The 16,186-nt window shown below is 39.7% G+C and overlaps 1 protein-coding gene across 1 annotated transcript in view; it reads right to left on the bottom strand.

Moving 5' to 3' along the window:
• The window catches only part of WDR33 (WD repeat domain 33), a 68,440-nt gene extending 53,635 nt beyond the window's left edge, over positions 1-14,805 (bottom strand). Inside the window, exon 1 of the mRNA XM_056498262.1 lies at positions 14,661-14,805. The gene's annotated coding sequence lies outside the window, so the exon portion shown is untranslated. The remainder of the gene's footprint in view (positions 1-14,660) is intronic.
• Between the last annotated feature and the right edge of the window lie 1,381 nt (positions 14,806-16,186).

The following is a 16,186-nucleotide window of genomic DNA, read 5'->3' as shown; positions in this document are numbered from 1 at the left end:
ATAGCAGATTTCTTTTTTAACAGGACTACATAATCTGCTTGTAAATTCATGAATGCACTTGTCTAAGTAGTCAAAACACTTGTATCCTCAATTTGAAAGAGCTGAAATCATTCCACTGCCAAATCTTAAAATTTTTTTGATCCCAGTAGTTCAAAACATTTCCCTTTTTAAGCAGCAAAATAAAGCTCAGATAGAACTGTCAGATATCTAAGAGACTGTTTAAAAGCAGCACAGTTGGATTCTTTTTAAGAGGTTCTTTCTAACCACTAGGAGCAGGTTGCCCTTTAAGTATCAGGCATTTGTTGGCACAGAGCAGTGAACAGCTCTACAAACTCAGGACTTGCAGCCTCCTTTTCATGCTACCAAAGTGTGACAGGCAGCTACAAAACAAACTACCTACAGCAGCCAGCTCCTTTCTACACAAACAACTCCCACTCCAAAGCCATCACAACTATTCTCCACTCAAAACAAACAAGTTCAAACTAAACCAGCACGTTTCTTTAAATGGGGTAAGGAAATTTAACAGGTGTAACATCTTATTGGACCAACTTGGTAACTGGAATGAAGGGGGGGAAGACAGAGAACAGCTTTCAAAAATCAAACATTCATTTGGTGGCTGAAGGCCCACTGCCTGCAAGTTGCTCCATTCCAGCCATCCAGGTGTCCTAACGAACCCCACATGCCTCTGATAGTCTGCAAACACTCCCACTCCAGACCACCACCGAACACACAGCTACAACATTCAGGTTGCCTCAAACAAGGTATCCCAACTTTCTCACACAATAATAACTTCAATTCCCCTTACACCATCTCAAATTCTCTTAAAACCTGGCAAGAGATATCAAACTGTTGTAAGGAAGGTTTCAAGTGTTAAATACTAAAGGTAAAATCGTATTATTGGAGGTCTATATCAAAAAACAGAAACTGGCCTTCTTCAAATGAGGAGAACAAGCTGGCATTAAACATAAAAAGTCCATTAAGTCTCCCAAATGTAGTTATTCAATAGTCAGAGGAAAAAACCCAACAAAACCAATCAAAAAACCCCACAAAAAACAACAACACACCACAAGAAGACCCAGAAACCCAGATGAAATTTCCAATACTACTTTTTCTCACGTCTGAAGTTTGACACTCCCTTATACCAATCTCTAAACCAGAGAGAAGAAAATATTTTTTCAAAATCACATATCTATACTCTCTAACAGGCAACATAAAAATTAATGTCAAGAACTGAGACCAAGAATACAGACAGAGATCTATGCTGGGGCTTCAAAAAAAATCTGATCAGCTATATTTTCAAGAAAACATTACATTTCAAAAATCTCTTTTTAGGGAAGCAATGCAAGCAGCAAGTTAATACTTTATTTTCATGTTCCAGGAAAAAAAAAATCTGCAGAAGAAATTTTTCGCATTACTATCCCTAGTAAATACAACATTAAGTCTGATATGGGGCAATTTAGATTGCAATAGTTTAGGTGAGTCCAACCAGTGTCTAGCTTAAATTAGCATAAACAAACTTCACTTAAGGTGAAATCCAAAAAGGAGGGCCAAAGGCATAAAGATAATTACACCTCTTCATGCCCAGAGACCCTTTCACATTCATGATTCTGAGAAAACAGTAGGTGACACTGCAACTACAACATGATGGGAATGACACAGGATCAGAAAAATGAAGCACTTATATTCTGTTTCTTCAATTTTTGAGATCACTACCTCTTATCACAAAAAGCCTTCTACCTTCATTTACAAACTCTGAGGAAAGTATTGTTTATCCAGCTGCTTAGGACCATTTTCTTCGAATAATTGCTTCAAATATTATGTTTTATCAACATAATATCCTCCTCACATCAGGTGTGCATATGACCAGTATATAACCTATGAATAGATATGTAAAAAACGTGTGTACATACACAAACAGTAGTGCATATACACACCAAGTGAAGCTTCCAAACAAAGCAGCTTCAGAAAGAAATGGTTTTGGCACACAATTACCACATGAAACATTTTTCACATTTTCCCAAAGACCTCTATTTGAGTCAGAAAAATATTCCCATTTAATGGTTATCAGTATCTTAGTTGGTCTTTTGTTGTGACAAATCAAAGCCTCAGCAGGCTCTCCTTAAGATCTTTTTTATCAAGTGTCAGAATTCAGCACAACTATTAGCTAAAGTTCTTTCTGTATTGGCAGTGTGAGCAGAAACATGCAAACAAATTAGAGGGCACTGTACAATCCTGTGTAGTAACATCCCATTTCCTATTTTAAGCAAAGTACCAAATTTTTCTTTATTTTAGAGTCCATCAACATGAGTTTAACTGGAAGAAACCATATTTTCCTTAATTAGAAGCAACAGCAAGATTTATTTACAACATTTGGACAGTAATGTTACCACCAAATTATTTTTCTTCTAGTTCTTCTAGTACCCTTATTGTAATGTGAACTAAGTTGATTTTTGTATTTCATTTTTCCATGCATCCTTATCATTTCTGCACTTCCTGTCCCCATGAACAGCCCTTTCAAAACCTCACACATTTTGAGACACAAATGCATTTGTGGACACAGAGCCTGCAGAGCAAGCCTTTTGTTCCTCACTCATAGTGCCATAAGGATGCCAGGTCTATTAATGCCATCAAGCAATCAGAGGGACATTTCTGGAAAAAAGAATTAAAAATGAAAAAAGCTCTCAAAAATTGCACACCCAGAGCAGCATGGAGTAAAGGCAGATGTATCTGGGCAGTTTCTTTGTTTGTCAATGAGCAAAAAGTCACATACAGTATTATTCAATTACAGAAAATGGTTACCACTGAATTAATGTACCCAAATAGGGCTACAGAAGTAATACTGGTATTTAATGTAGTAGTGTTACTACTTTATCATCTTATTTTGATATGGTTGTTCCTTTTATATAAAAACTAATCTTTTGCAGTAAGTTTTGAAAATTGACAGATTGCGACTTCAATCATGCAACCAAAGCATTTCACATGTAACTTCACTAAATTAAAATAAAACAAATTAGGCTCAAATCAAACCAAACTGGTAAAGCTTGAAGAAAGAAAAAGTCCTGGCTTACATTAAATATGTTGTTACTTACAGGTAGCTCAATACTTAAAAAAAAAAAATAAAAAAAATAAAAAATAAAACTGATTTATATGTAATCTTGACATACTGCATATGGTTTATGCAAAAAATAAAGGTCATCATCAATGAAATGTAGTTAACTGGTAACTAAAACATCCTTGCCCATTTAATAGGTATTTTTAATTGAAGATAAAGAAACTTGTGTGGAATACAGCAAGTTATAAAATGAGTATGTCAAAAGCAAAGTATGTCTGCAAATGGTAGCAAAGGTTATGCTGCAGAGTGCAAGCAGCAGCTACTGTGCAAACCCTACACTGCTCACTAAACACAACATGCTGAAAAGACCAAACCAGCAAAGAAAAATGAGTGCTAAAAATTTTCTGAGTGTATCTATATGATACTTGTTTTAACAGTGACACAGAAACGGTGAGAATGGATAGTAATTATTTGCACTGCAGCAGCTCATAGGCGTTGGAAACATGGTTTGGGACACTTGGTGGAAATCAGGATTGGAGAAGAACCACCTCAGCTTCCTGAGGGCTGAGAAGAACAGAACACCACAATGCAAAGGCATCTCACCAAGTTTATTGTTCAATACATCTTTCTGTGATTAGCAAAGCAATTTTACATCTACAATATATAGGTAACTAAGTTCCCCTCAAAAATTAACAAGTCCTACTGTCAACAGTCATCCCTGAGAAAACATCTCTCTGCATTTTTAATTTGTGTATTAAGAAATCTCTAAGTTCATCTGAATAAACATGCCTGCTCTGAAAAACAATCATATCAAGTACAATTTAATTTTATTCCTTTCCCACACTTAATCCACATTCTGAAAGATCTGCCTTGCTTTTGTCCTTGGGGAGAATGTGCACCTCTGCTCTGGAGACCAGCAGTGGATCCTTCCATGGCTTCCCCTTCCTGAGGAAAAGCTCCTTCTTGGTCTCATCCAGCCTCATTCCTTTCCTGGGAATCTTACCTCTTTCCCAGTGCAAAAGAATTATGTGAAAATATATATTCCAGACATAAACGTTGAAAGTTTTACTATCTTCATCTTCAGCAACCATGTCTTAGAAACTTAAAAAGGAAAGAAACATGCATGTACACACATACCATCTCCATGCTATACAGAAACAGAGACAGCCATCCTGATTACAGACTGAGAAGAGTGACAAACAAGTTCTTGAAATCATAAAATTTCCAGGCAGAGGGTTACACAGGAAAAAAAAAAAAAAAAAGATTCTTCATTTCTGTAAACCATGTAAGTAAACCTTAAACTAAATGAAACAGACACAAAATAATTTCTTTTTTAAACAGAAAATGAATCTGATTTAAAGATTTGTTTTCAATCAGGGCTTCTACATCTCCCTAGCTTCACTCACTGATAGGAATGGAGCTGGAGAGCTGCAGGTATGCTTAAAGCCTGCAAAATTATCAGAAAAATCACATTACCTAAGCCACTGTAAAACCAGCACTAGCAGAAGCAAGCTTCTACCACATTTTCCTGAAGATACACTTGAAATCTGCCAAAACTAATTTGCATGTCTGTCAATGAATTAATCTCTCACAGCAGATGAGATTTGGTTTCTGCTCCATTCAGATGCTATCACTTTTCTGAAGAAAAAGATTAATCTTACATTTCCTTCCCTGCACACAAGGTAAATCCACTCAGAAAGCACTGACAAAAATATAGAAAACAAACTCCACTATGCCAAATTGCAGATGTAGTGAAAATAGATTAATCTGACCAATTCCTCAAATTCCTTTGTTTTTACATTTCCTACTGCATTGAAAAAACATTTAATCAGATTCACAAAACAAGATTGCCCAACGTCTGAAAATTCTACCTCTTTGTGAGACAAAAAAATCAAACATCTCAAGTAATTTTGAGTACTTTGCTTATTACATGTAGGTTGTATTATTTTTATTTCAGAACAGATTTGAGACAGATTAAGCTGTTTCATCACAAGATAATGGTATCTTTCCCACTGATTATGAGAGAGAACTGGTGTATTAAGCAGGATTATAAATTAATTAAAAACTACACTCAATAATGAAATACAAAGTTGCCCAACTTTTTAGTCAAAAGTAGACCTGTAACAGTAAAAAAACTGTGCAAGGTTCTTGACCCCTGAATATTTCAAAATCTTAATCCCACTTTTGAATTACATAAAGGCACTGCAGCATGCATTTTTGTACATTTTTATATGCATATCTCTAAAGATTTTCTACAAAGCATGCAGATGTGAGCACAGGAAGTTTAAACTTAAAACCAAAACCATTCTTACAATTTGAGTCTCCTTAATTATCTACAGGTGCTGGAGGTCGATAATACAGCCAATCAACAAACTCAAGGCAAAAATACTGCCCTGTGTTACACAACACTGCTATTATGCAACATCCCTGTTCTCTGCAGCAAGCACATTTTCCCTGGGCTCTATTGCTCTGCTCCCAACACACATCTGCAACCATTCTCTATTGTATTCTATTTGGGAACCAAACTTTCCTAGAAATGGGGTTTAAAGTATCACCATGCAAATCAAGGGAAAGAATTTAGTAGCTTTCCCCATTCCAGTCATTGTGTTCCAATAGAAAATGTAAAAAAACATTAAAATCTCATTTTTCATTAAAATTGCAGAAACATACTTCAATTAATAATTGTCTAAGTCACAATAAACTACTCTGCCCAAAAGACTCACAGATCTGTTCTTATCTGGAAATAGTCCAAAGTTTTTTGTTTTATGTACAGTCCAAAATCTACTACACTGGTATGATCAAAAACCTAAAACACAGAAGCACTTTTTTCCCCTTTAACTTCAGTTCTGAACTTTTACAATAGCAAGTTTTACCACAAAGCTCAAACCTTTGGATTTTCAGAAGAATCTGAACATATACACACATTGTATGGAGACTAAAAGGACAGAATACACAACATGGCAAAATGGGATTATGTTGATGCAGTTTTGGATTTAAAGGGCTTATTCCCTGCAGGAAAATGAGTGCTGATTTTTAACTGACAGAGGGCTACACGTTTAAGTTTCACAAAAAACCACAATGCTCAAGAACTGCTGAAACAGGAGAGCAAACTCACAGACAAATGGAGCTCCCTAAAATCCCAAGGGAGAACACCTTCAAACAGCCAGTCTGGAAGGCTTAGTTACAGCCTGGGGGATAAGCTTCAACAGCTGAGCCTGCTTAGCTGCATGGAAGTTACACACACTTTAACATCTTCTTTAAACACTTCCTTCAAATTCTGCATTTCTAGTACTCAACAAATACCTCATAATCAAATCACAAATGTTCCTTACTTTGTGCTCAAGCTGAACCCTTGACTCATTCCAAAGCAGATGTATGTGCCTACATACATTATGAAAAAACCTCAAAATACTTCAGTTCACAGGACTCAGACAGCTCCTGCTTTACCTCTCTGGCTACAGTGGAGAAAACTGTTTCCATGAGTGCAATAGCCTGGAATCATTGCCTTTCTGCACCTCATAAAAGCAATTTCTGTGAGCTAAAGTTTTTTGAGCTGTACTTCAAAACAAACGTGGAAGCAAGCACAAGCAGCACAAGGACATGAGACTGCACCTCAGCTAGAAAAATGATAGGATTTGATCTGCTGCCATTTTACTATTACCAGTTGGACACCTTGGTTTTACCTTAAAGCTCACTCACAGTATTTTTCTTTAATAAAACATTCTTCCTCCCTCTAAACATCCCGAACACCCTTTTATTTCAACTGTTGCTTAGTATTTATCAAGACCTGCATTGTAACCTAAACTGCCTTTTATTGTGAGTCTCTGTGATAACTAGCTGAAGTCACAGCTTGGTTTTCATGCCTCATACTGAGGCTGCCTTACCTTGGAGCTGCTACTTTGTCAGGAAACAAAACTTCAGGACTGATGTTTAAAACACAAACATGCCATGACAAATCCTTAAAAAATGACGTATGAAAAGTAGATAAAAGAAAAAAAAAGTCTGTCATCCTTGCTTATCCTAAATAGTAAGACACTCTTCAGCTGGTTGTAATATCAAAACTTACTGAACAAAAAGGTCATAGCTGAATCTGACTCAAGTACTACTGTTAGGTACATCATGGGATAGACAGGGACAGACAAGAGAGGAGGAGAAAGAGTGACAAGAAATTCTCCAGAAGACTTTATTATCAGTGGAAGGGAAAAGGACTAGAAGGACTATGGCAGTTTGCAGGGCAAAACTTAAGTAGGGAAACACAGCAAATTGTCTTTGCTTCAAGAACAGCCTCCTGAAATTTTGATAATTAAGAAAACAAAGTTCATATAATCTAGCAACAGTTTCATTCTCCTCATTCACACTATGGAACAGAAACATACAGTTTAATATACCAAACACAGTTGAGTATCTGAGACCCTAAGAGTTGCAAGTTCAATGCTGACAAGACATCAAAGTCTTTTTAGCAAAATCTGGGAATTAGGAAGAGTTGTTATGTTGCAAAGATTTACTCTTCACAACCTTTATCTGCTAAGTGATTACCAAACATATCCAGAACTCTTGCAACATTTGCTTTTGCATAGAAGAGAAGTGGCAAACATCAACAGAATTAAGAAAATCTTTACTTCATGACCCCAGGACTGCTCACTCCCTGCCCCTCTCTCCCCCCTTTAACGTTGTTCAGGCCCATCTTCTGACAAAGCAATGCTGTCTGCCATACCAGTTTCTGGGCCAAATAAAGGCAGAACAGTGTCTTAAGTTTCTGTAATTACACAACTGAAGTCTGGAAGGGGTAGCAAGGGGCAGGATTATAGTGCTATCATGTGTGATCATGTGAAAAAAACATGCCTTTATATGGTGAGAAGTGTAAAAAACTAAAAGCAATGTTTTTCAGCAGTTATTAACTGTATTTCAGAGATTCTTTTTCTACTTCTCTCTCAAAAGAGGTTTTATACTTCAGTAGAAACTCCAAGATAAAATATTTTTTTATTTCACTGCATATTTTAGTGTTAAAATCCATTCACCACAGATGTCCATACTCTAACCTGCATCCAGAGGTGGAGACTTTGTGCAACAGAGCCCTCATCTTCTGGGCACCTCAAGGTTATTTACACAGCTCATGTATTCAATGTAGGAAAAGAAGAGGCTAAAAAAACTATACATCTACACTGCAGAATAAATGGCCTATACCATACTGTCCTACAATATTTTCTTCACAATATCCAACAAGATTTCGAAAGAGATTTTTATTCTCTTTCCATAAAATGATGTAGCAGATGCACACATACTTATCCAAGAAAAATTTGTTATGTGCCCAACAGCAGAGTAACTAAATTAGCAACTATGTTTACAGCAAAATATGCAAATTAATAACCACAGTTGTTATGCCCAGACTTAGCTAAGGAAGAGCATCATCAAGCAAAAGTAGTGGAATTGTGGCAAGCAATTCAAACATTATTGAATCACACAATGCTGCTAAACAAGCCTGATGAACCCTGCTAATTATCAATGCTCCCCATTTTTATCTTACTGTTGAAGCCAAGGAGTTAAAAACAAACAAAAAAACAACAAATGTGATCAAACACCTGCTAAATTAAGGAAACAGTCAAAGAAAACATCACTTCTAAAACTATTTTGATCAAATAAAGTTCTGACTGCAAATTATTTATGTGAAGATCTTCAGAACTGTAGTTCTCACTATCTGCTTCAGCAAAGATTTGCATATATGCAAACTATTCTTTTGACACAGTTTAGTGTGGAAGATTAATGCACAGCCCCTGTTTGCTGATGGGTTAGGCTAGAAACTGTTCAATCCCATGAGGAACAAACTTACAATAGGAAAAAATAAACAGTGCTATTTATTGTAGTTTCAAGTTCCCAGTGTATAGAATTATAGATATCACTTGAGAAGCCTGTTGGGGGTTGAGTGAAGCCCTAAGTTTTGTCAGAAATTTTCACCTATTTTCAAACATTACCAACCTAGATATTTCTTCTGTAACAAGAAACTTTCAACACTACAACACTTTCTAAACTGATGGGTGATGCATACACATCTCATACAACTGAAAATTAGAAATACTTTCTTTTTACTGGAATCACAGAGCCAGTTTTTTCCAGGAATGTTTTCTGATCTTTGCTTGTGGATTATGAGCCATGCAAATGCCTATATACGGTTATGAATATATATGTATAGATATATATATATATATACACACACTGCTAAAAAAACACATTTAAGTCCTAGTGAACAGCCTTTGCTTTTACCATTTAACACAGTTCAATAAAAGCATGTGATCATCTTCTGTATCAATAGATTTCTCAGTAAAAGAGAGTCAAGCTCAAGGAGAAAGGGCTCAGTGTCAGATTCTCCCTAAGTACAAGAGTCATCAAGCTCCTCATGAGAATGACAATTCAGTAGAACAGCAAATTATCAGAGAGCTTCAGTTTTGAAAGCTGGAGTTCCCCAAAGGTCTAAAATCCCTTGGCATTTCTTTCCTACTACATGTCCTCCTGCCTTGAGAATATCAGCATGTTTTCCTGTCAAAAGCAGGAAAAGCACTTTCATCACCAGTTCTGGGTTAGTATTTTCATCTTACTACACAGAAAGCTTGGCAGATGTGGCTTATATTAGTCAGGAATCTACAAAGATATTACTAGAAATAGTTGCTTCATTTTTTAGGCTTAGATTTGCTAAGGAGACCAAAATATTTGCATCCACTCATAGAGAAAGATTGTAAAACAGAGTTTGATGACTGATTCTAGTATGACTAACTCCAAACTCTAACTGAGAAACAGTGCAAACATTGCAGAATGACCATAATCATTCTGGCTGCACTCCTTCTTCTTGAGGTAGAATCGTAGCATTTCACCAGTCTCTGCAAACAGGTGCAATGGTTTGCTTAAAAACATGGCCCAACAGGAAGAAATGTTCAAAGGTAAGTGGTGATTTTTACTGGGATGGGGAAGGAGGACAAGAGCAGAGCCATTGCTGCTTCTCGTGACCCCACAATTTAAGTGCAGCAACAGCTACTGAGGGAACCTCAGCACTGAACTGCTGAGATGACCCAATCCAAACTAAAACTGCTGAGACCAAAACAAAACAGCCCTGCCTTGACCCCAACTGTGTGCTCCCTCCCATGACCCCTCTTTCAAGCCAACATCAACATCTGATGAATTCACTGGACATGCATCTAAAAAACTGCTCAGTGTTAGGAAACTCAGAGCAGCCTCAAGAAAATGACTACTGAGAATTCCAGGGAATGACTGCACTGACCCAGGAGGAAAACCAAAGGTTCAGAAGCAGGGAAAGTTCCCACTCAGCAATGCCATGCCAGATTAGATTACTACAAAGGTCCCCAGCCTTCAGGCTGTGAATCCAGCATTTCCATTAGCTGGAGCTGTGGTGCTGCTTAACCAACTCAAAGTGCAGCTCCCATGAAACTCAAAACTGCAGATGAATACTCCTACACCCACAGTAAATAAAATACGAGTCACTGTGCTGCCAAAACTGCACTATGAACACAAAACTACACCAAACCCATTACCTACTAAAGACCCTCTGTTATTCAGTCTCTGGCCTCTTTCAAAAAAAGATATATTAACATATTCTTTTGTGTAATGTTTCTTTTGGATTTGGGATAATGATTTAAAGGAATCCTCAAATGCTTCAGCTGTAGAAACATGGATTAATTAATGTACCCTTGTGCTCATACTGAATTATAATACATTATTATAAAGAACTGATCAGTGCCAACAAATCTATAGTTCTAGTGTCAAAACTGCTTTTGGCCTATCCTGCCAGACTGCTGAACTTCATGGCACTCACTTTTGGGTAAAGTCACAGGTGAGAGACTAAGAGCCATCTAAATTCCAAGCTTTGAGACCAACTGCTTTGGATTAGAACTTGGCACTGTACATATGACCACAATTTTAGGGATGTGTTTTCAGAAGAGCTGATCTGTCAGATCAGAACAGTGCATGCCTCTCAACACGCTCACCATCACCCAGTGCACCCCAGGTCAGTGGCAGAGAAGGGATTTGCCATCACCTACTCTCTCACCTCACTGGTTCTAAAACCTGTGTTTAACATCCAACCTAAAACAGGAAAGTGAGCCAGACTAAACACAAAAATCCCATTTCTGCTCACAGAAAGGGTTCCCCTCTACAGCTGCCTGCACCACTGCATCAACTTCTGGACAGGCAGAAGACTACTATCATTGTAATGATTTAAAAGGAGCTAAAATTCTAGGTTAAATAAAGCTTACATCTAACTGGTAGTATTTTCAAAGCTTCAAAAGTTAATAGAATTTATTTTTTGAACCAATATACTTCATTATACTGAAAACTAATTAAATAGCACCAAAGAGCTCATATGGCATGCTATCAAAATCAACTTCGCATCAAAATCAACTAACAAAGTGAACAGAAAATTGGAAGTGTTCAGATTTAACAACAGTGTATGGGAAAAAATTTAAAGGAAAAATGAAGTTGAAGACAAAGTTCTAACTCTTCCACTGATTAAAAAACTAATGTACCAGGGTTACTTGATGCATTGTATGAGAGAGGAAGAAATGTTATCATTTGTGTCTAAAGAATGTGAAAAATTGCTCATACTTTTTATATTCTATCTATATGTGTAAGAGCACTACTATGTAATTGTTTGAAACAGCACAAGCTTTATCAGAGTTAGACAATGGTGACGTTCAATACTGTAGAGAATTGGTAAAAGAAAATGTGATACAAGCTGCAATGAGTGAAAGGGCTTAGAACAGAGCCCCAGCTTTGGTGCAGAGGTAGAACAGGAGCAGTATCAGCTCAGTGAGTTTCACAGCACTGAGTCACTTGGTCTGCAGGATCCCTCCACATGCAGAGTGTGCTGTGCAGACTGAGCCCTTGATCACTGCATAGCCCTAAGCAGGAATCACTGCAAACACACAGCAAACATGGTACCAGAAGTACTATTACCACAGCAGAGGAACCAGCCTGCTGCTTTCCTGCTAAATACACACTTCTATCCCCATGGCAGGTTTCACAACAGGACTGGTACACCCAGCCTGAGTGTGGAGAGCAGGTTGGACCAGAAGTGACATTATGAAATGCTGGGTTGCTTTTCTAAATACTAGTGAGCAAGAACAGATTGCTGGGAACTTTAGCAGCATTTGGAAAATAGGGGACCATGGATGCTCCAAACTAAAGTAAAATTACTAGCAGAACACAAATCAAAACCAGCTAGCTATCAAAAACTCTACTTCTCTGCTCTTACCTTCAGATATTTCCTATTATAAGAAGCAAAAACTAAGATTATCTTAAGGTTTTAATCTTCTGAAAGATCCATAGCACACCTCCCCACCACCAAGCTTTAACAATGTTCAGTTTCTGTATTAACTACACCAACCAGGCCTGCACACCAGCATTTTTACTTTCAGTAACATAACAATCCAGTATCAGGAATGTAAACATGGCAAATAAATAACAAATTTTGAAAAAATTCACAAACACACTGCAGATAGCTTCTGGCTTGTTTTTCTAAATTATAACCTCTATCTGAGGAAGGCCAAAATAATTTTCATTTCCAGTGTTACTGAATCAACTCTTGAAATTCCCTAGATAACTGGCTAGCAGATGCACAAATTGAAATATTTTGCATAGAATCATACCAGTACAAATTTAAACTCTATTCCTTCCATATGGCTACTCAGCCTAATGTCTTCTCCATGACTGTTTTCTTTTCAGGTAAGTCAGAACACTCCTTTGTAGGGACAGGAACCAAACAGGAGACTTCTTATCCCTCCTCAGATCAGTCTCTCTGCTGCAGCAAAAGAAGGCATTCCCAGTACCTCTGTCTCAAGCACAATTTAGGATTCTTAGGCTGTGCTGATATCACAAATACAAAAGTGATGAGAAATTGTCAATTCCAACAGTCCAAACACTAATATTTACTGAATCAAGGGTTCAGTGGAGGACCAACACTTTGGGCAACAGGGAATGGCTGTCACTGTTTGTAGCGACTGATATTTAAGGAATTTAAATCAAAAGGTTTTAGCAGCTCTATGAGGAGTTACTCACACCTAACATTCTCTGCAGCTCTAAGGTTTTTTCTTCCCCCAGTCTTTTAGTCTATTTTTAGTGGCAACATTGTCAGATCTTCTCATTAGAACTGCTACCACACAACTGAACAAGATGTTAAGAATCAGATTTTTGAAACGTGTTTAATGATTATATGTTCTTAGAGTACGATGATGACAGAATATTGCAGCCAATCACTGAGAAGTAAATGTCAGTTTACTTGAAAAAGAACTTAGGAGGAGGGAACCCTGAAGTATTTTGGCACAATACTCTTTACATACTATAAACTCTCTGACATGCAATGCTGCCTCTCTTAAAGGAAGGACAGGCCATAAGTTAAGCATAAAAGAATAAAAATATGCTGCACAAAGGATGAGGGACTACTACCTACATAGAAAAACAGATTCCCAAATAGTACCCACAAATTGCAAGCAAGGATGTAATGAGGTACAAGATTTGTAGAGCACAGAACTACTTATCTATGACAATTTTGTCAGATAGATGTGCTCAAGCAATTGCTGATATTTAAAAATACTGTATTTGAGACTATACAACTACTTACTCATAACAAAGAAGCTAACACTCAGCATGAGAGGAATAACACCTACCTCTAAGAAAGCAGGAAGTTTAACGAGTTCTCTCCAAGGGAAAAACGCTGAGCTACTTTTTCAAGAACGTGTCCCCTAGGTTTGCTACCCATGCACACAGGCTGATGAGTCTCAGTCAGTGGAATGTGACACCACATGACCATCAGCCCCTCCACCATGCCAGCACAAGCATCTGCTGCACAAGGCTGTGTGTTATTACTCTGCAGGGAACATACTCTAACAACAGTGTGCTTCTACAGCTTTATACAGCACAAAACGTGAGCAACAGTGCTCTCAGGAACCGTAAGAATACCATAAATAATAGTTTCCCCCTCCTTTTACCAATGTTTATTAGTCCTACAGAACTAAGACCGTTCTTTGCTGGCAAATGCAGTTAACTCACTTGGCAACTGAGAAACTTAAAAAGTAACCTGAAATGCTACGTCTGTGGCTTTTTCTTCTCTCTCCTTAATACACAGAGGATTATCCTTATGAAGGACTACATGAGTAAAATATTGAGGTATCTAACACAGTCCGTAATAGCCACATAGAGCTACCAGTCCTATCTTTAAAGCAGTCATAACCTTATCTCCACTTATATCCAAGGTGAAGAAAAAAATAACATCAAAAAATAATAACATTAAAAGAAGTAGAAAAAGCCAGGATTGAGAGACTGGGGCGAAGGCACCGAGTGACACCTGTGCAGTGAAGAGGCCAGGGCCCTGCTGCCCGCTCCCAGGCCGGGCCCTGGAGCACGCCCCACACGGGCCCCGCCGCGGCGCTGGGCCCAGTCCGGCTCTGGCCGCTCCGCAGGGCGCCCCGGCCCGGGGAGCCCCCGTTCCCGCCAGCGGCCCCCGCCCTGCCCCGGCCGCGCCGCTCCGGGGCCGCGGCCTAAAGATGGCGGAGGAGGCCGCGCTTCCCTGTCTGCTTACCCGCCCTGTCCAGCACTGAGCCGCACTCACCGCCCAGGCAGCCTCTCGTACCGGGACTACGCGCCCCACCGACACCTCGCCGCCCGCCTCGTCCTCCTGCCCCGGCAAGCTCGGCCGCCGCCGCCTCACGAGCCGCGGCCGCCCGCCATCTTCCCTCCGCCTCCCCCGCCAGCAGCGCACGCGCCCCAGGGCGGCGCGCACGCGCACTACGCCAGGGCGCGCGGGCGGGGGCGCCGCGCCTGAAGGGCCGCGGGCGGCAGTGCGCATGCGCTCTTGCGGTGGGCGGGGCGGACACCGCTTCCGCGAGCCCGCCCGGCCGGCGCACCAATCTCAGCGCGGAGGCGCACAGGGCCGTGCGCATGCGCAGAGGGCTCGGCCGGGGGCAGTGCCGCGTGTGGCGGGGGCGCCGGGGGTCCCGGAGAGGCGCCGGGCCGGGACCCGCGCCGGACACTGCCGAGACCCCCGGCTGTAGCTTGCCAAAAGGACACTGCTGCCAGCCGGAGCGATAATTGCTTCGGGGCACAGGTGTTTTCTGCGCTGCTCAGTCTTAGTTCTTTCACGCTCACCAAAAGTCCAGGCGCTACAACACAGTCCGCTTTGTGTGGCTCCCAGAAATACCTTTGGAATGGGCTGCCCAGGGAGGTGGTGGAATCACCGTCTCTGGAGGTGTTTAAGGAAAGACTAGAGGTGGCACGTAGTGGTCGAGTTGACATGGTGGTATTCGCTCAAATGTTGGAGTCGATCTCAGAGATCTTTTTCAAACCTGATTTCGTGATTCCCTTCTCCTCTATCCTCCCCCCCGTTACCGGGCTTCAAAACAAGCAAAATCTACTAATCTCAAGGCTCGTAAAATCTATTTGTGTAGGACAGTGGGAACTCCTGAGGTAATTTACAGATCACTAGTCTGTTACACTCCTCCTTGGTAGTTCTAAAGGTGCTTAAAAAGGCGTCATCAAGTAGCAATGGGGAGTGTAGATAAAGAGGTGCAGAGTGGCTTTGTTTCCCTGAATTAGTTGTGATTAACACCTAAGAGTCTGTGTGTTTAGATGAAAAATCTCTTAAAAGCTGCTTGAACAGAAACAATTTACAGTTCAGCAGGAGCAGCTACTGGGAAGCATATGCTGTATCAAGAGGACACAAAGCTTTATAAAATAAAGATTTGACACCTTGGGTTTTCTCCTTTAGTTATAATTATTCTGACCCTGTAGAAGCTCCTGCTGGGTTACAGATGGCATGTGTGGTTTATAGGCTTGCAGGAGCCGCTGCCAGCCCGCTCATACACAAAGCTATTTGAGGCAATGTGCTCCAGGGGAGGTGAGCCCAAACAGGTATCACACACCAGAACAGCCTCTCAGCACAGCAGCAACATTACATTTCTAATAAGACCTTTGCAAGATCAGTGATTAGCTTATCATCACAAATAGTGACCTAACACATCTGTCTGGCTCTTTGTCCCAATGTTCTTCCCTGCAAAATTTTCCTTCTTTCAGGCATGGTGGTAAAATTATAAGACTTGAAAGGATTGGTTAAAGAAGTTTTTCCTAAACAAAAGAACA

The sequence above is a fragment of the Oenanthe melanoleuca genome, chromosome 9, assembly GCF_029582105.1.
Source record: "Oenanthe melanoleuca isolate GR-GAL-2019-014 chromosome 9, OMel1.0, whole genome shotgun sequence".
NCBI classification, from domain to species: domain Eukaryota; kingdom Metazoa; phylum Chordata; class Aves; order Passeriformes; family Muscicapidae; genus Oenanthe; species Oenanthe melanoleuca.
The sequence above is the reverse complement of the archived record's forward strand: the minus strand, read 5'-3'. Positions and strand labels throughout refer to the sequence as shown.